This window comes from Parasteatoda tepidariorum, chromosome 10, assembly GCF_982258835.1.
Source record: "Parasteatoda tepidariorum strain Cologne lab strain chromosome 10, Ptep-v5.0, whole genome shotgun sequence".
NCBI classification, from domain to species: domain Eukaryota; kingdom Metazoa; phylum Arthropoda; class Arachnida; order Araneae; family Theridiidae; genus Parasteatoda; species Parasteatoda tepidariorum.
Window position 1 is genome coordinate 66023864 of NC_141764.1, and position 15269 is coordinate 66039132.

Genomic DNA, 15269 nt, shown 5'->3' on the forward strand with positions numbered 1-15269 from the left:
CAATATTACCAACTATTTCGAGTTCGTAAATTACAGAATTGTTTAAATTTCCCGAACGAACTGAATATAAAATAGCACATTTTTACTGTCTCACTTTTTAGATATTTTCAAGAAGATTACAATTAGGGCACATTTCCTGTTCTTGCTGTTTATAAAATTTTTAACAAATTTAAAATTACACAGAATTATTTAAATTATAACTTTTAAACTATAATAATTAGCTGTATTTTTAGATATATAAAAAAAACGATATTTAAACATTCTTTTTCTGTATTTTTTTTTCTTATAGTACATATAATTTTTTTTTATCATTACCATTTTTAGGGTTTGATATTTAAACAATTATAGCTCTTTATAGCTCTTAAGTTATATCTATTGTGAAATATTCTCAATGTCACAGAATTATATGGATTATGAAAAGTATTTTTTCTTTTTGTCATTTATACTTGTACAGTTAGTAAAATAAAACAAAAACGGAACTCTTTAAACCCTCAGGGCAAAAGGAACACAGGTGCTCCTTTTATATATTTTTTTTCCGACGCTAGTAAAAATATACTTTGATATTTTTTAATTATGAAAGAGAGTCTAATAATTACTAAAAAAATCTGTTAGATTATCGGGATTATATTTGTACTAAAATATAAGAACCAAAAAAGCGGTTTGAAAAGAATTTTTTTTTTCACTCATGTTCAAAATTTTATCAATAACTCATTTTGTAAATTAAAGAAATTTCAATGATGAGCTTCGATTAGATCTATGTCCCTCTTTGGTAATTATTTTACATTTCTTGTTCATTTATTACTTATATGGATGTAAACTGATTAACACTGTTTAGGAATATAGTAGTACTATCATTTATAAAGTATCGTTTATATCCTTAGCTGATACTATAAAAGTTAAACTGTAGTATCAGTACCTTAAATCCTAATATTATGCAAATTTGCCGCAAGATTAGACACCGGTGTCTCTTTTATATTTTTTTCTGACTCTCTAATTACAAGCAAAAATATATTTTTTTTAATTATAAAAGACAGTCTAATAGTTATTAAAACAATCTATTAGATTTTTAGAATTAAATTTCTTCAAAAATATAAAATATAAAAAAAAGTAGTTAGAAACAAAAATTTCCATTCTTATTCAAAAATTTATCAATAACTCATTTTGTGAATTAAAAAAATTTCAATGAGGTCTAACCGTTTCTCTTATATCTAAATAACAGCTAATAAGCGAAAATTTTAAAAAAATTAGTGTTTTTAAGTGAGACGTCAGCCCGTACTTCGCAATGGACACATGTGTCCTATCTGCGCCCATATGTCCCTATTTCATAAATATAAATTATTAAAATTCTAAATATAATATTTTTATTTTATTTTGACCTAAATTAATACAAAAAATGAAAAAAGTATAAAAAATATGTTTAAGGAAAATTCTGAGTCAAATAAATTAACATAGTTCCTATTCGAAAGATATTTTTACTTGAAATAATATTTAATAATTCATCTTCTGCTGTTCTGAACTTTGATAGTTTCTAATTTTAAAGCCTATCAGTTACATAATTTTAAGAACACGTTAAGAACAGAAATTACTCGCTGCAAGGTAAATTCTAAAATTAAACACGATTACGTTCAAATGTTCTAGAATTATACTATGTCCTATACTTAGACATCTTATCACAATTTAATTACGCATGCTAAAGGTCACGTAAAATTAAGGCAAAATCTAAAGATGACCCTTTCAAAAATATTCGAAAGATATGTCTGTCGCGATCTTTGCCCCACCATCCGGCGATCTTGATGCAATTTGGGAAAAGCCTCTTATCAGTTTATCATCTATGCCGCTTTTAGTCAAAAGAAAACAGCCTATCACAATCGAAGGCCGATTTCAAAGGATATAAAAGGAGGTGCTTATCTCGAGCTTAAACTGCTCGACATAATCTAATATGTTCTTTAAAAATTCTAAACAGATCATTCTGTTACTTTGCATCCAGAAGGAATAGTTCGAACGAAATTTGCACCGATTAACTACAGCTCTTCGAAACTGAATTTGAAATCGTTTGGAGTTTTCGTTCTAGCTGCCGGTTTGGATTCCCAAAATATTTTCACTTTGAAGCCCGTTGCGTGGCCTTATGCGAAAAGCGGAGAGCCTTAGCCTGGACCTGGCGTTCAGAATTAGATTCTTTTTCAACAATCTTAGCACTGTTAAAGGTAGCAGACAAGGAAATAGTGGAAACGTTCTAGAACTTAAAGTATTGACTCAACTTCATCACGTTCCTTGAAAAAGTGAGTACTTTTAATTGCTTATCATGCAGGCCTTGTCAACTTTCTACGCTTTTTGAAAAAATTTCTTCCAGTGGTAGCTAAGTTAATGCATAATTCTTTCTCTTATAAATTTGATTTGGAGTAATCTTTCATACCACTACTTGTAAAGGATTCGAAAGCCTATATAAAATGCCACTTTATTCCAACCCTCTTGTCACCGAAGTCAAGCATCACTGGTTGCGGTCAGTGTGCTGGTGGGTGACCACTTGGATCAGCATACCTGCCAACTTTCACTCTTTCCGAGAATGGATTTTCAGAGTGGTTGTAAAACTATAAACGAAAAACAATCTGACTCAAAAATAAATTTATGTTTTGATCCCGTTGAAATTCGCTTGAGGTAGGATTATTATGCTTTGATATATTTATTGTAATTATTTATATGTAGTGGTGGTCAAACTCATTTGTAATTATCATTATAATTCAAAAAGTTAATTGGAATAACCCGCGTATTGCTACCACTTTAAATAAGAAAAAGAAATCTTCCGGAAAATCCGGAAGAGTTGGCAGGTATGGATCAGTCTGTGTAGATACCGAGGGTGTGCGGTATTGGTCCTTATTTAACTGTTCTACCGTAAAGTGCTCGACTTCGCGTGTAGGTCGTCGGGATACCGAAGCGGGGGTGCCATCCCCTCTTCAGAGGATCAAAATTGTGATGGCATGTCTTCGGATTATCCTCAGGGATGTTTCCCAGACCGTCGCCAATAGCCCATTGTGCAGCTCTAGTGCGACGCAAATGAACAATAACAACAAATCCAACCCTCTCGTGGCGAGACTTTTAAAATGTCGGTAAAAAAAAACAAATATTCTGTGAGCTTTAGTTCAATCTACCACTCAATAAAATATTTTAGCAAAAAGCGTAGCAGTTGGCAAACCTGATAATACATTGATATGTAAATTGTGGGGATATCTCCGCATCGTGATCTGTTGCGCCAACTACAACCTATAGGGCGCCAAATGGATTTTAAACTTGCAATTAAAAAAAAAATAATAATAATAGCAGTCAGAGATTTTTTTCATTCTCAGTTTTTCGCGAAGTCACTGCATTTAAGTTGCCAAAGTCTTGGCGATTATTATGTCTAAGATCACGATACGGAAATCTTCCCTGAAATATGCATCTTTTGAAATGTTGATTAAGTTAAAATGTAAAATATTTACCTATTTATGTCACCGATGAAAAGTGTTCCAAATATGAAATGAGTGGCAATGCGTAATTGTTTATATGAAGTGAATATTTCGTTCTGTTATTCATCATATCAGTCTTTAAAAAAATACCTTGTTTTGACACCAGTTCCAACTATAAATCTTTATATTATTAACATATTATGACAGATAGAACAGAACTATCTTTTTTTCTGTAAAATAAGCTCTAATAATTAATAATTTCTGCTTTCACTTTTTCTTTTAAAAAAAAAATAGAAACCGTTCTTTTTAAAGACATGTTTCTATTTTTTAATATAATATGCTAAAATCTAAAATGTTAAGAGATTAAAATATTACTATTTAATATGTAAAATAGTTAAATATATTACCCCTTTTTTGGAAAAAAGGAATCGTACTTCTAAAAGAATACTACACAAAAGGGTTAATATGCCAAAATGGTTAAAATATTACTATGTTAAAATATAAAACATTAGTCAGTTAAAATATTATTGTGTTTAAATCTTAATGTTTTCAAGTGTAAAATGGTTTAAATATTAATCTTTTCAAGAGAGTTAAAAGTTAAAATACTGTTTACAAAGGGTAAAATGGTTTAAATATTAATATTTTCAATTGTAAAATAATTTAAATATTAAAGTATTAAAATACAATATTTTAGCATAAATTAGTACATTATTTATTACAAATCGCAATAAATATTAAAAAAAGGTTTTTTCGTGGTTAATTTTTAATGAGTTTAAAATGTAAGAGGATTGAATTATTAATGAGGTCAAAATGTAAAATGATTAAAACAATCAGTTTCTATACCAAATGTGTTAGGATGATAATTCGCTACAGTATTTTCCATTTCACTGTAATGAAATTAATAAGGTTTTTAAAATGTTAGCATTATAACTTGTTTGAGTGTTAGCATCAACGTGTCATCAACAAAATCTTAAAAGAAATCCGAGCTTTACGAAAAAGTATTGATCTGATTTGATTTTTAATCGAAAAAAAGAGAGAATTTCAGAAAAAATATTACAATGAAGAATTTAAGTGAAAAAAATAATAAGCCAGTAATTAATTTAAGAGAAAAAAAATTTCTTTGAAAATATGACTTATTAATGCAGCCTTTGAATATTTTTTATCCAAAAACTTATTTCATATGTTCTTACTTCTGTTGAAATCACTAAAGTGAAAATTGATTTTTTTTTATATAAAATCTAATTCTTTTTTCAATTTTTTTGGAAAAATAAGCTAATATTTGACAATAATAATGAAATAAGTTAATAATTAGGAAAAATAAGTAATTAATAATGAGAAGAACTACTTTTTAAGGCACTTCGACAAAAGAATTATTTTTTCGAACTGTGATCTTTATAATTTAATTTAAATAAATAAAATAAAAAAATTAGAAATGAAGGATTTTAATATTTTTTTAAAAAAATATTAGAGCATGCATTTTTAGGCAGATGCCAGTAATCTTTGGTAAATAAAAATTATTAACAGTAATTAATAAAAATAATTATTAATAAGAATTAACTGTCTGAAATGAACTTAATACATCAAAGAAAACAAATCCAAACAACAAGACCCAATCCAAGAGACTCCTGTATCAAGTTCTGGGAGAAATTTGCCTTCGTGGAGGATTTTTTAATAGAACTAACCCACATTTGGTTACACGGAGAGGAAATCCTCCCACGGTTAGTCTGACCGCAAGAGGACTCTAACCCATGATCCGTCAACCACAGAGGATATTTCACGTCAGCACTGTGGTCGGTTCAAGCCGGATGCGGAATTTGTATCGACATCGCTGGATTTCGAGCCCGGTTCACCTCATTTGAAGGCGAACTCTCCTGAGCCACTGAGGCTCATGCTGACCATATTGCCAGCATCATATCGTTAACCTCAAAATTCCCTCTTGGTCGACAATTTACTTGTGCAGAACGGCATTTTTTACTAAATTAGTATAGTGCGGCTTTGAAGAGAACTCCTGACTGAAAGTCTGGGGCTGTCTGCTGCTATGGTAACAAGCGAGAGTGCATTTCTAATGGTGGTGAAATGAAGGAAAGAAGGTCGATTGGTTTACTCATGACGACCTACACTAAAATTAAGACAAAACTATTCACCCCACACTCCTATTCGAAGTGATCTTTCCTCGTAACCATAGTACCCACCACGACGCGAGACGGGTGTCTGGAGGAGTTCTCCTGCAAGCCGCACTATATATGGTTTTCCATAACACGAAGTATAAACTCAAAATAAATTAGTAAAGACCACAAACTATTTTAAATGGAAAAACATAAATTCAAAGTTCACAATACTTTCAAAATTTAATTTGTATTTAAAACAAGAAATTATTAAGTGGACTTATTTCTTTTTTTTTCCTCACTAATTAACCACCATTTTACCACAATTTTCTTTTGGTGGATAAACTATCCACAATGATGAGTTCTTATATTTACGACATTTTTTTTCTTCATTTTCCTGCAATCTAAATTTGAATAATAATCTCCAGAAAAATGATTTCACAAAAGTAAGTCAATGACAAAAATATCTTTCGTAATTGTTTTTCGCCAATGAAGTTATTTGTATCAGTTTACAGATAAGAAAGAACCGTCTTCTCAAATCAGTCGTCGCTACTTAACTCGAAATAAGGCAATCAAGATATTCTTACCGAATTCAAACACTGAGTTTAACACATTTCTTATGGTGAAAACAAACCAGTACATGTTAAATATGTTTTTTTAGCCTTTGTATCGAACTTATCAGATGGAAAAAAAACTAATTTTATGGCAAGAGAACACTATCACTATTAAAATCAATTCTGTACGTATATTAAATTTCAAATCCACGTTTTGCTTGCATGAATATATTATGGCGTTACACTTTAGTAAAGGAGTTAAATAAAGAGTTTAATATGAATGTCAGAATTACATAATCTTAGCACAAATTTAACAGATTTCACTAATATGATTGCTACCTACCTTAACAAGTGAATTGAATGAAGATTTTAAAAAGGAACGTTAAAACTAAATAAACTTGTTAAAAATGTGACACTTTTATTGAAATTCAGTTATACCTAATTGTGATACCTAATTGATGTTCGTTTTAGGATTTCAAAATCTTATAATTTAGCTTAATAATAAGTTTGATATGACTGGGTTACGTGTCATTTGTATTACAATCTCCAGGAAGTTAGTGACAATGTGACAATTTTGTGAAATTTAGTTATGCCTAATTGTGATACCTAATTAATGTTCGTTTTAGGATTTCAAAATCTTATAATTTAGCTTAATAGTAAGTTTGATATGACTGGGTTACGCGTCATTTGGATTACAATATCCTTGACGTTAGTGACAATGTGACAAATTTATGAAATTTAGTTATGCCTAGTTACGATACCTAATTAATGTTCGTTCAAAATCTTATAATTTAGCTTAATAGTAAGTTTGATATGACTGGGTTACGTGTCATTTGGCTTACAATCTCCTCGAAGTTAGTGACAATGTGACAATTTTGTGAAATTTAGTTATGCCTAATTGTGATACTTAATTAATGTTCGTTTAAGGATTTCAAAATCTTATAATTTAGCTTAATAGTAAGTTTGATATGACTGGGTTACGCGTCATTTGGATTACAATCTCCTGGAAGTTAGGGACAATGTGACAATTTTATGAAATTTAGTTATGCCTAATTGCGATATCTAATTAATGTTTATTTAATTATTTTAATTTGCGGGTTGTAAAGAATCCGGGATTTTTAAGGAGAAAAAAAACCCACTGACTTTTTTTTCGAGTTTGTGGGCTTTTTCAGGGTTTTATGGGGTTTTTCGAAGTTAATTAGGTTTTTTCAACAAGAAAACTTAACCCATTGGATTTTTTTCAGAGTTATGAGAGATTTTAGGGTTTTATTGGGAATTTCAAAGTCAATTGGGATTTTTTTTCAGGCTTTTATTAGGTTTTTTCATTATTTTATTTATTTTTTATAGTCTTAGTAAAAGTCTTGTTGCATTAATAAACATGATTAATTAAATTTAACCTGTTAATTTAGCTACATTTTAAAAGTATTATTTGAAACTGTATGTAACAAGACTCACAGGTCTGGGAAAATAGTATTCAAAATATATTTTTATAAATAAATTATTTTCCAATTTCGTTGAATTTCGATTCTAATAATATTACATATTGTATCTTGTTATAACAACAGTTTCAATTGTATTGTGAATTAGTATCCCAAATTTTTGTGAGAATACCTTAGTACGTTATTTGAAATTTCTGATTATATGTGCTTATAAAAAGGTTAATTGTAAATTTAAAGCACATTAGTGTATAGAAGTGATGAAAATGTTAATATATCCTTTTATGAATTTCATTATATTAAATTTACTATTAAAACTAACTATTAAACTTACTATCTGGAACTGATTTGTTAATAATAAAATGTAATTATTAAAAAAATACCATCAGGTTAAATCTTAACAACTCTGATTAATTTAAAAATTAGTTGTAAACCAAAAATATAACCATTAATGTTCTTCGCTTCGGCAAAGGAGTTAAAATTATCTCCCTTGGAAATTCATCCAACACAAAATACGTTTTTAATCTTCCTCAGTAGAAGCCGAAACCTTGCGATTTAGCTTTTTAGTATGCTATGCTGGATATACTTTACTTGATGCGTCATTTGCAATTATTTTTTTTCTTTTACTTTGAAATTATTTTTACTGTGATAAAATTACCATTCTGTTCCTGACGAATGTGACCTTCAATATGAAGATATTAGATAACCTGTCAGATGAATCATGCGAAGGGAATGCAGTTTTTTTTTTTCGTATCTAAACAAGAATATCTTTACAGTTACAAGCGTAAGAAAAAATAAAAAAGTAAAACTGAACTAACGTCTTTCACGCTGTGTAATATTTTAATCACCATGCTACCTGATTTTTTTTCTCCCCTTCGTGATCGTTTAAGAGACAATTAGAATTCTTATGATAATATTCTGGCTCAGAGGACTGAGGAACTCAAGTCAAAATTCTTAATGGTCCCATCAAAACATTTTGATGGTTTCAGTGCGATTCATGATGGTCTGACATCATTGGATGGTCACCATCATCCAACATATGTCATTCTGTGTTTATGGTGTTTGATATATCAACAAACTTCCATCATTCCATGCATTTTTAATACTATGATGGTTAACCATCAATAGAAAAATTCTCATGAACCAACAATTCATGATGATCTGCGGTGGTCCATGATGGTTCCAACTATACATTTACATGATGTTATAGTGGGAATTCTTGATGGTTCTCAGGAATATACCATTAAAAAAAAAATTTTAATGTTGGCCGATTATAAATCAGTCCGAATTATTCCTACTTTGGGATGATGGTTGTTCATGATCGTTCCAACATTTGATTTCTAGTATACAATGGAAATTCGTGATGGTCCATAATGATACAACAATACGTTTTCACGATGGTTTAATGGAAATTTCTGTTGGTTCAGCAGGAATATTCCATCAAAAACATTTTTTTTTATTTTTATGTTGGCTCATCGTAAATCAGTCCGAACTCTTACATCGGGGTGATGGTAACTTATGTTGGTTACTATCGAAAAATGATGGAATTATTGATGGTTACCTTCAAGGTTATGTTGGTCCATTAATGGAAAACCATCAAAAATTTTGACTTGCGAAATAATTGGAGAATATTGCATACTTATTTGCTGTGTAGATCTGGTTTGCAAATAGTTTTCGCATATCAGAGGTCAACACTTCGTTGAACCACTAATTAGCAATTATTTTGATCTTTAAAGACTAATCATTGTTGAATCTAAGACGCATGATTGCGGTCATGGATTGCAATAGTTTTTATTTATGTACGTAAATTTAATAATTTATTATTGATTACTAGTTATAGTCCAATTGCCGTCGGACTAACCACGGGAGGTTTTCCTGTTTTCCTCTCCAACTAACGCAAATGCGAGATGGTTTCACCTTCATGAATCAATCCAAATTGCTTTAATGCTTGGTTTAAACCTTGGGAAGTAACCGTGGTTTTCTTTATCATGTAACGCAAATGCGAATTAGTTCCGCCAAGAAGTCCTCATTCCGTTTATCCCAATTTTTGATCCAAGAGTTCCGCTTTCAAAATTACAAGAGTTTAACGTCAAAAACAGCAAACACAAAAATCATATGGCTTTTCAACGAAAGTTGCGAAATAAAATAAAAAGCTTGACCCAGGAATTCCTTTGCCTTCTTTGTTGTGCTAAAAATGGCATAAATATCGAGTTAAACATTGATAGCTGTAATTCCAATTTAAATCTCTGTTCAATGCTTTTGACAAATTCCAAATAATTTGAACCGGGATGGTTCAGGGGCAAGAGCACCTGGCACTGCCATATGAGGTTCGAATTCTTGTTCTTGCTCGTATCGACCATAGTGGAGATGAAAAGCATCTCTGTTTAATCTAACTGTGGAAGTTTTGCATTATTACACGTTACATTTGCGACTTTTAATTCAACACAAACTGTGTCACGTGAGTGCGAGCTAGTTCCAATGCTTGATTCAGAAGTTCTCGTCTTCTGTGTTAAAAATTACAAGGCTACGGTGTTAAACACAGATAGCCACAAATCTGATATGGATAAAGCGTTCAATGCAGATGACAAAATAAAATCTACTATATTTGTAAATGTTTACTTTCATCATAATTAACAAAACTGAAGAAAATATGTCTATCATTATGTCATAGAAATATGAAATTTACTTACTGGTCAATAATGTCCGGATTTTACTTGAGTCTGCGTTCAATTTTCAATAAAAAATTTTGCTAGCATATTCCACTGTTTAAGTTATACTCATTAAAACTAATTCGTACAAAAAATAGAATAATTTTATGTTCTTTTGTACTTTGTATTAAATTTTTAATTTATTAATTAGTTACAAATACAAGTTAAAACCAATAATGCATATTCGGTAAAAGGATATGATTTCCAATTAATTCAAAATTTAAACAAAATTAGACACAGTGCACATTTTCAGACTTAAAAGTACATGGCTCCAAATCATCATAAATCTATTGTTAACAGTTTTCTCTAAACTAAATTACACACCGAAAAAATTTATTGACATTAACAAATATCCACATAAACAGAGTTTTCGTACCAGAATATTCCTTAAACGTTTCGTTAAAAACGTACAAAATGTTTCCGTTTTTACCTCCATCAGTTTTTGCGATATGAGAGTCAGAAGAATGCTTGGAGTAAATTTTCTCAAACTGGTATTGACGTCAGTAATTCTCTATATAATATAACAACGTCAACAAAATAAACACTTCACGTTTTCTTTTCAGAAACTTCACTTCTTTTTACGCTTAAAGAATATTAATTAATAATGTTTTGGTTGTTACAATTTTTTTTCTAATATAAATTGAAAACTAGACTCAGAATCCCCTGCCTTTCGACCTCTGGAATAAACTAAAACAAGTTTAGGAGCTGAATAAATAACTAAAGGCGTAACTTAGCTTCGGCTATTACGTCCGTTCTTGTAGCATTACGAATTAATGAAGGTCGATTTTGTAATACATAAAAAGAGTGTTGTATAATAATCAGGCACTTTACAAAAGGAATTGTGAGGATTAGTTGATATTACTTAATAAGAAGCTTATTTTTAAGTGAGTAGTTCTTCTGTTTATTTACAATTAAGAAATTTTCAAAAGAAAATCAAAGTTTTTTAAAAAATAGTGAATTTTTTACAGATTTTTATTATGATATTCGTTCATTATTTTTATGACACACGGTAATTTTAAAAATTCAAACAAAAAAATGAACTCATATGAGACTTATTTTAAATATTTATAGCTAAATTGAATTTAATAATTCGTAAAACGTAAAGATATTTAAAAATAATAATAAAATAATTTATTTATTTATATCTTATCTTAGTTTAATAATTCTTAAAACGTAAAAATCCTTAGAAATTAAAATTAAATTAATTCCTTTTTTGTAAGGAAGTGTTTAAATTTTTGAATTTATTTCATAAATTACATTAATTTAATTATATTAAATCTGAAAAAGGTACAAGTATAATAATTCATTAAAGCAGTGGTAAAAATTGAAAATGCTTTTACCTTATGTATAAGCAAAGACTTTATTACGGAATAATATAAAATATACACTGCCAATAGAAAGTTGTAGCAAGCATGAATTTTGAACCATTTTAATTTTTTATTTAATTTTCACTTTAACTTTTTGACATGATTTCGTCTGCGTAAACCTAAAAGAGATATTTGGATTAAAGCTAAGTCGGATATAAGTATTATGGTTTGAAATTGTCGAAGCTATTTTAGCTTATTTTTTCAATGAAATTGAGACTCACAACAATAATCTCAGTGGAGGTTTTTGATGCTGTTAGTTTTTATACTAAGTGGAATGACGAAATTCATATATTTATAAACATCGAAGATTCGCTTAATTTTCGTATCTCTTTGTCACTGGTTTTTTAATGGTTATAAAGGTTTGAATTCAGCATTTTCATTAAAAAAACATATGAAAATAAACTTTTTTATCAAAAAGAATATTTTAGCATAATACAATTTTAAAGCGACTGTCTTTTAAACGACGAATTGAATGTACTAATCGTAGTTCTACTTATTTCGATTTATTTGATTAAAACACTATTAACCCCTTCCTTCTCTCTCCCGTGAAAATGACGGGGTGAGTTCTCGCCCTCTATTTCTCGCTCCCGTAATATTGACGTTCTGGAGTGTTCAGTAGTAACGCGCCAATAAGAATAAAACTGATTCATTTCTTTTGTCCGGAAAACATTTTATTTCCCATTTTACACACCAGATGGCAGTACCAAGATATTTTTAAGGTAATCGTAGATAGTTTATTTTAAACTATTATGTAAGCCCTAGTCAGCACGTAATACAAATACAAAGGTAAAAAAAAAAATAGGCACTTTTATGACTGTTTTCTTGAAAATTAACCGATCGTTAAGGGGTTAATTAACATATTTTAAGAACTATTCGAAAAGTTTTAAATCTTCTGCACCAAAGATTAAAAACCATGAGTATAGGATAGGATGTTTGTTTACAGACGTGCTTGTAATTCAGATAACAGAACAATACACAGAAACATCTTATTGCTTGCAGGGAAATCACGATGTTTTTTTACCAGAAACGTTACCCTGAATAGTTTGAAAATGTCTATCAACAGTTGTAGCTTATGATATTGCCCAAACTTATCATAGCATATCATATGTAATAAGCAATGTCACATCATATCATATACAACTTATCATATTGGCCAAAGTCTTTCATCTGCAGATCTCTTTAAAAATAATACATTGTCTTTTAATAAAATCAATCCTTATTAATTCTAACATTTTTATTTCTTTTAAAATTAGGATTCAAGTATATAGCAAGAATATTTCCCTCCATCAAAATTAACACATCAGGTACAGCCTTTGAAAAAGCAAATAAAACAGCCAATAAGGACACGCCAGAGACAGACTACAAGAGTCGAAAACATCAAAGTCCCCAAAATGGGTCTCGGTTATGAGTTTCCTCAAAAGAAGACGACCAATGACAGGTAATTTCGTAAATTGCATTTTCTATAAGCGTTAACTTTTTTCTTCTTACGGAATTTTTTTTCTCCATTTGTAACAAAACTGTTTTAAATATTAGATTCCTAGATCAATAACGTTTATTGAAAATTATTTCGAGTAATAAAACATAAATAATCAAAAGCCTCAAAGGTAATAAGGGAACAAAAACATTATGGAAAACAGTTGAATCACTAGTGAGTAAGGTGAGATGAAAAAAATATCTAAAGCAGTTAGATTGTTCAATGAAAGTTGGAGGTATTCCTCTTAATCGCCTTTCAACTCCTCTTTTTTTTCTTCCTTCAACAGTCAAACAAGCTTTGATGTTTTTAGTCCCGCTTCTCTCAGTATTGATTTGTTAGATTTCTATAAAGTTATGAAATTTTTCCATTATATTAATTTGCAACCCCTAATGTGTATAATTTTTTGACAGGGATTCTAATATTATATTTTAAGGCCGGTCATTACGAGGCACCCTGATGCAAAAGGGAAATAAAAACAACTTGAAGAAGTTAAATGTAATGTTGCAAAAAATGCCAGATAACAATGTCGTGATCCTTTTTTAAAACTGATAATAACAAAGTGTGAATGTAGCAAACACAACAAAAAATTTTAAACCCCCCCCCCCCCTGTTTTCTATTATTATTTATTTTATTTACATTTTTTTACCGTAATAACATTGAAATAAAATAATTTTTGTGTATACTGAACGACTTTGAACTACGAGCATATAATAGTTTGTTTTTTATTTTAAAAAAATATAAGAATTATAGTCCCAGTTTTGTAATTATAAATAGGAAACAGGCAGTGATACATGGCAGGCATATAAATTTGCATTATATTCAACACAGAAATAAATTTAGGAACAATATAGCAGAAGTTAAACTATTTAAATTAAATCGATATTTAAGTGCTTAAAAAAATGTGCATACTTACATTAACGTTAGATCCTTTTTTTAAAAAAAAATCAGCTAATCATTTTATAGAAGTAAAGTAGCCAAATGATTTAAAAGAATTTTTATTAATTTAGTTCAAAAATAATAAAAGAAAACGATAATTTCATCATTTCAATTGGGTTCTTGCAACTCGAGAAGAAGAATACGTGATTAGGCCCAATCACGTGATTTAAATCAGATTTAATTGGATACCTGTAAGTGACGTCACGAGTGTGTGTCGAACCTGATTGGCTTCTGAATCGAGGACCGGCAAGTTTTACTCACGATGACGTCGCTCGCAGGTATCCAATTAGTAGACAACATGGTGCTCTATTTTCGTTAGTTCTAGAAGAGTAACCATTTTGCTTAGCTTTGAAAAAAAAAATTTTTTTTTTTCAACCTCTTGAGCTATTTATTTTATTCCAATGAATACTATTAGTCCTAAACTTTTTTTTAACATAACATTTATTTAACTTTATATTACAATTTATATAATTTAAAATAACTTTAGTGCGATACAAACTGTTTTACCCACATTATTATTCCTTCCGCATTATTTTACGTATACAGCAGAAAAGTTAGATTATCTTACATTTTGTAAAGACATGATATACTTCACGTTATCAGACTAACTCTTAAAATTTTTTTACAGGTCTGAGTCGTATGGAGCCTGGGTAACAAAGTACAACAACGCACAAAAACAGTCGTTTAGCTGGAAAAGTTCCAATGACGACAAAAATTCAAAAGAGAAGAAAAGCAATGGTCCGTGGGGACCCGTTTTTAAGGACAAAAAGAACTTTGTCGATATGCACTTTTGTTAATATTTTTTATAAACGCAACAGATCTTTTAGAATATAGTCATGTTAGATTTTAGAATTTTTATTGAATAAATTATTTTAATAAATTGTAATGGCTGTCGATTTAATAAAATAGCAAAAGGGAAATAAAGACAATTTGAAGAAATAGAAAGAATTATGTTGAACTAAAGCTTGATTCACCCACTCATAATAGATAACAAAAATAATTATTTAGAGATACCCATAGGGCATCGGCTCTATTACTCTTTCAACAACAATATTAAACAAAATCTATAACTTATTTACTGTTATGCACTCCCAAACACGGGTTAATATTCGTATTAGAACTAGATCTGAAATTTTATTGATCTAAATTTGATTGAAATTGATCAATCTATTAAGTTACGGACAATCTAAGTTTTGTTATAAATCATGCTATTTAAAATTAAATTGAGAATATTCTAAAAGCTTCAACC

The 15269-nt window shown here is 29.5% G+C and overlaps 1 long non-coding RNA gene across 2 annotated transcripts; it reads left to right on the top strand.

Annotated features, from left to right (window-relative positions):
• Positions 1–1917: 1917 nt before the first annotated feature.
• On the top strand, positions 1918–14906 carry LOC107447677 (uncharacterized). Of its 2 annotated transcripts, none has more exons than XR_001584557.4 (3): positions 1918–2279; positions 12864–13048; positions 14649–14906. It is a non-coding gene; the product is annotated as an uncharacterized LOC107447677 (long non-coding RNA). The 2 variants fall into 2 exon arrangements; XR_015430003.1 differs by lacking the exon at positions 1918–2279 and adding an exon at positions 10990–11127.
• Positions 14907–15269: the final 363 nt, after the last annotated feature.